Genomic DNA, 6371 nt, shown 5'->3' on the forward strand with positions numbered 1-6371 from the left:
TCATTGGCATACTAAATGAGGCTATGTTCAAAGAGAGGAAGAGAAGAAAGGAGTAAAGGGGGGAAGTAAGCTAGGGATGGAAAAAGGAGGGAAGAAAGAGAAAACGAAAAGGGAAAGGTAGAGGGGGACAAACAGAAGCTAAGAGCATGCAGGGTCTGGCCAAGTTGTTTATGTCTGTTGCTTTATCTATGTGACAAGATAGATGCTACTGAAGGTGGATTTTACAGATGAAAAATTAAACCATCTGAATTCAGAGTACGTGTATAAGGTCAGACAGTCAGTAAGTGATGGATCTGGGGCTCAAATCCAGGATTCCCAGGTTCCCAGAACCATGAGTTTTATTTGAATTGTGTGTGTGTGTGTGTGTGTGTGTGTGTGTGTGTGTGTGTGTGTGTATGTTTGTGTGTATGTATGTATGTATGTGCATGGGTATAGATATGGGTACAGGTATGGGTATAGGTACAGGTATAGGTAGGTATAGGTAGGTATAGGTATACACACCCATATACAGAATTTTTCTTCATCGTTTGAAACATAGTCTCCCTATCCCAGGCTAACCTTGAACTCTCAATCCTCCTAAAGCATCCTTCCCCAGTGCTGGAATTAAAGACATAAGCTGTTTCCACATATATCTTAGGAACATTGAAAATGGCCAGATGGTAACGACAGTGACCCTAAGAGAAAAATCACAGGCATTGTCTTCTTGCCTTGCCATGGAACTCCAGCAGACATAAGACAGTGGTTTCCAGAAAAACAGGATCAGCTCTGCCCATCAAGTGGTGGCTCTGAGGTATGATGCCAGCCAGGGGTGAAGTATCAGTGGACCTCATTCTCAAATGCACCCAGCAAGCGGGTCTTACTCTGCCTGTTTTTGCAGCTCAACGACTTGAGGTTCACAAGTGATTCAAGCAACTTTTGTTGGCCTTAATGTTTGTGACCAGGGAAAATGCTTACAAGTGGAGGGCAGCGGGATGTTTGAGCTGAGTACCCGAGCCCAGATGGATCAGCCCTTCTCTTTCCCAGAGCTAGAGTGTGTGGCCTCTGATAACAAATTAAAGAAAGCCTAGTGGAGCCTTTTTCCCCTTAGGGAAGACATCTCTGCCCCTAGACTGTCCTCTTGACAAGACAAAATTCTAAATTATTACCAAGCCAAATGACCTGATGAAAATAGAGAGCTTGGGGGCTGAGGATAAATACTATGCCTACCACCTAGAAGCTGTGTGACATTAGGTGACTTGCTTAACCCCTCTGAGGCCTGGTTTCCACAAAATGACAGAGTTGGACTGAACCTTGCTGGGTGTTCACCTCTGGCCATGTTCTCGGAACCAATAGTGTGCTGTTGAACTCAGGCAAAGTCCCTAGATGGAAAAACCAGCGAGAGAAGGGATGAAATTCCAGGAAGACAGAGGACAGTTAAAGGCTATAAGAAATGGGGCACACCTCTGACCCCAGCTCTTGGGAGTAGAGACAGGAGGTTCAATTCAAGGTTGCCATTAGACTTTGTCTCAAAAACAAAAAGCCAACCCCCGGCCCAAAAAAGAGTGACAAGGGACAGCTACCTGTTAGGACAGTGCCTACTCCTGTGATTCACTCTTCTACCCATTGAAAGGGCTCTCATTATCCCAAGATAAGGCAGCCATAGAGGCAAGCCATAAAGGTGAGGCTAATCTCCAGGCCTGCAAAGGCCACCATCTACCTAACAGAAGCAACCTAAGGTAAAAAGGATTTCTCTTGGCTCACAGTTTCAGGGGACTCCAGTCCACTGAGTCAGACAAGATGTGGAAGCAGCAGGGGCCTCAAACCAGGTAGGTAGGACTGTGAGACAGCAGGTGACATTGCATCAGTATAGTCAGGAAGTAGAGAGAGCACATGATGGGATGGAGCCAAGGAAAATATACCCCTAGAGTGCCATCACGGTCAGCTGCACCTCCAGCAAGGCTCCCACCACTTCCTACCTCCTAAAAGTTCTCCAACCTCCCAAAACAGTGTCACCAGCCAGGGACCAAGTACTGAAACATGTGAATGTGAGGGGGTTATTTCACATTCAGATTACCAGCAGAGTATGTGTGTTGCCTGGGTTTGGTGTGTGAGTGCATACGCTAGAGGTATTAACAGCAGAGCCCCAGTGTGATATTTGTGAATGATGGTCAAGTCTTCTTTTCAGTTCTGCCTGATTCTCATCAAAACTACCATAAACATCTGACAGATCCACAAATACAGAAAATGCATAAAAGGGAATGGAACATCCCTGACTTAGTTAGGGTCTCAGTGCTGTGAAGAGGCACCATGACCAAGGCAACTCTTATCAGGACAAACACTTAATTGGGGCTGGCTTACAGTTTCAGTTTCAGTATCGTCATGATGGCATGCAGGTAGACATGGTGCTGGAATAGGAGCTTCTACATCTTTATCTGCAGGCAGCAAAAAGAGACCGAGCATAGCACTTGGCTTAGATTGAACATATATAACTATATAACCTCAAAGCCTGCCTCCACAGTGATAGACTTCCTCCAACAAGGCCACACCTCCTAATAGTGCTACTCCTTATGGGTCAAGTATTCAAACATATGAGTCTGTGTGAGTCATACCTATTCAAATCACCATAATCCCCTTTCTACCCATTCTACCTCAAATTGAGGTGGCCTTTAACCAGCTCCTGAGACAGGAGGATTGTGAGTTCAAGGCTGGTCCTGGAAACTTAATGAGACCTTGTCACAAAATGAAAGAGTTGGGAAAAAGGCTGGTGGCTGAGGAGAGCCCTTGCCCAGTATGTGTGAGGACCTAGGTTCAATCCCTAGTTCTGTAAGATCTATTCATATAGAACACTCACTTCAGCATTTGTACAAATTTTATAGCACCTTTTAACATAAACAGTTGTCTTTTGTTTGTTCTAACTGTGCCAAAGTACTATCCAGTACCAAGGCTGGCCAGTGACTACTCATTAGGAGTATAGGAGGAGCAGTGACTACCCCACTGGGAGAATAAGAGGAGCAGTGGGTGATGCATTGGGTGGGTATAGGGGAACCATGCTGGGTATTACTGAGCACTTTAACTTTGATAATGAACTAGTGTGGAGCTTGTTCTGTTTCCATGTTTCAGATTCTTTAGCACCAGGCTGTATTTTTTGTTGTGGCAATCGGGAGGTAGTGACCTTTAGAGTCAGGATGACAGATTGCAAACAGAATCTGGGAGGACATTCTACTCCTTTGTGTCCAGATGGGAAAAGTAGCTGGGAAAGACCTTTTCTTGCCCTGCAGAGCTGAACCCTCAACAGCAAAGTACTTCTGACCTCATAAGTTGCTCTGAGATTATCCCCTTGTTTGCTACTAGTTAACACACAGTCTGCTGATGCCAACAGATGGCCTTCTCTAACAACGGGGTGGGAAGGGTGAGAAACTAGTTGGCTATGTAGAGACTCCGGGTGGGGGCTCATTAGCATCAAGGGCTGAACTTGCAGTCCTGTGACTTCCAGCTTCTGATTTCCCGAATACACAGCCAAGTCCTTGGGCCCTGAGGGGAGGGTTCGGGGTTGGGGGTGCTCCTCCAACAGTATGACTCCTCCAGTAGCCATACCAAAACCCAGTACATGACTGCTTCTCCTTGGGTATGTCTGGGAACTTCCAGGTCACGCGGTAAAAGCTAGAATTTACAGATGGTGTCTGGGCCTCTGAAATGGATTCTTGGAAGGGATGACTAGCAACCTGTTAGGAAGAGAAGGTCAAAGGGAGTACTTTGGTCTGTCAAAGTAATAGAGGCCTGTGAATGGATTCATTCTGGGCAGAGGAGACAAGAAGTAAGACTCAGGGGTAGAGAAAACTTAGGTAGAATGAGCTAAGAGAGCACATGTCGAGCAGGAGAGGTTATAGACAAAGAGGAAATCCATATTGCGGAGCAAAGCACTTGACCATGGAGGTACATAGTACAGTAAGACCACCTGGGACCACCCAAAGAGAGGCACTCAGTGTTCCATGTTCACAAATGTTTCCAAAACCATTGGTCACTTGATATCAACCAAAGGAGGAACATTTACAGCATAGTAATTAGCAAACACTGGGAATTAGAACTCAGATTCTTTTTGTAACAAGCTTGCCTGCACAGAGTATAGGAGTCAACACTATTATTACCAGACACCATTAAAAGAGTCAGAGCCTGACAAATACAGTTGTTCTGGTAGGGTATTTTAAGACAGCAAGAAGAAAAGCAACCGATAATTCCACCAGTCACCAAGTCCTCAGTCTACCTGTGAGCTGCAGCCAACCATTGGACTGAGCATGGGGTCTCCAATGGAGGAGTTAGAGAAAGGACTGAAGGGGTCTCCAACAGAGAAATTAGAGAAAGGACTGAAGGAGCTGAAAGAGTTTGCAACCCCATAGGAAGAACAACAATATCAACCAACCAGACCTCCAGAACTCCCAGGGACTAAGCCACCAACCAAGGAGTACACATGGCTCCAGCTGCATATGTAGCAGAGGATGGCCTTGTCAGGCATCAACAGGAAGAGAGGTTCTTGGTTCTATGAAGGTTCGATAGATGCCCCAGTGTAGGGGAGTCGAAAGCAGGGAGGTGAGAGTAGGTGGGTGGAGGAATACCCTTATAGAAGCAGGGAGAGGGAGGATGGCATAGGGGTTTTCAGGGAAGGGGGAAACCAGGAAAGGGGATAACATTTGAAATGTAAATAAAGAAAATACTTTGAAAGCAGCCACTCTGAGGCTAGTATGGAGATACAGCAAGAAAGTCACCATCAGTCACCATCCAATCAAGGACTGAGGGCTAAGAATAACAGGAGTGGGAGCAGAAGAGGCTCCATCCAGCTCCCGGGTAGACTGAGGACTTGGTGACTGGTGGAATTATCGGTTGCTTTTCTTCTTGCTGTCTTAAAATGCCTTACCAGAGCAACTTAAGGAGGAAGGGTCTTCCTTTGACTCAGTTTGAGAGTTGGGTCCATCAAGGCAGCAGAGTCACTGTGGGAGGAACCTGATGCATCTGATCACGTTGTACCCACACTCAGGAGGCAGACGTAGATGAATGCTGGTGCCCACCTCACTTTCTTCTTTTTATTCAGTCTAAATCATAGCTGATGGAAGAGTGTCTGTCACACTGACAGTAGGCCTTCCTACCGCCATTAACCCAATAGGGGCACTGCCTCACGGATGCACCCAAATCTCCTAGGTGATTCAAGATCCCCTCAAGTTGACAATCAGTATTAACACTTAACATGCTTGCAGTACACGCATGAGGAACAGGAGTCTATCCTCAGCACCATGACAAAAGCTAGGCATAGATAGCATCATGCACATGAAATCCCCTCACTGAGATGGAGACAGAGGAGTGGTGCTTGCTTGCTCCCTGGCCAGTCTGGCTTAAACTTAGGATTCCAGGTCCAGTAAGAGCACCTGGACATGCACAGAACTACACATACCTGCCTACACATTTATGCAAACATGTGAATTCGTACACACAGAGATAGACACTGAAACACACACACACACACAGAAACACCTTCTCCCTTTCCTTTATTCTGCACCCCTCCCCCCTTTGCAAAGTCCTCCTAAGCCTCAGGTATAAATATTCATGTGGTCCAGCCAGCATCAGACAGCTGTCTCAGCACTGCTGGTACACCTACCATCAGCATCTATGCTTGGAGCCCTGAGCTCCTTAGACACTGATGATGCTCAAGGCTGTGATCAGCGCCAGCCACTCCATCTTTGTCACAAAGATCCCTCAGCTACTCCTCTCTCCAAGCTGTCTGCTCTGGAGCATAAACTTGGGGAAAGCTGAAGGCATGGAAATGGGCGTGCTGAAGAGAAAGAGTACCAGAATCCAAGTCAGACTGACCCATACCTGTGCCTAGATTTCTCCGAACCTCTGATGTCTGCCTCTGCTGAACATGGAGCTGTACGCACCAATGCAGATGTCTGTTTGAGAATGGAATGATGTATTCAGGGGGACAGTCCAAAAGCAGATCCCATCTATACACACACAATCCATACCTCAGTAGCTGGTAAGGAGAGAAAAAGAAAGTTCTGGAGACAAACAAGTACCAGCTCGATTTTTTTTTTTTTTTGGTAGCTTTGTGCTCTGTGCCATTTAGCTACCTGTCTGACTGTACTGGTTTATGGCTACCATCTTTGGCTAGGTCTCTGTCCTGTGAGATCACCTACTACTCCTTGGAGAATTTTAGCCAATCCAAGCTACATACAGAAGTGCTTTGAGAATCTGGCAACACTAAGCAAAGACAAGAAAGTGTTTGCTTGCCTGCCTGCCTGCCTGCCTGCCTGCCTGCCTGCTTCCTTGCCTGCTTCCTTGCCTGCTTGCTTGCCTGCCTGCCTGCCTGCCTGCCTGCCTGCCTGCCTGCCTGCCTGCCTGCCTGC

Source organism: Mus caroli, chromosome 8, assembly GCF_900094665.2.
Source record: "Mus caroli chromosome 8, CAROLI_EIJ_v1.1, whole genome shotgun sequence".
Classification (NCBI taxonomy): domain Eukaryota; kingdom Metazoa; phylum Chordata; class Mammalia; order Rodentia; family Muridae; genus Mus; species Mus caroli.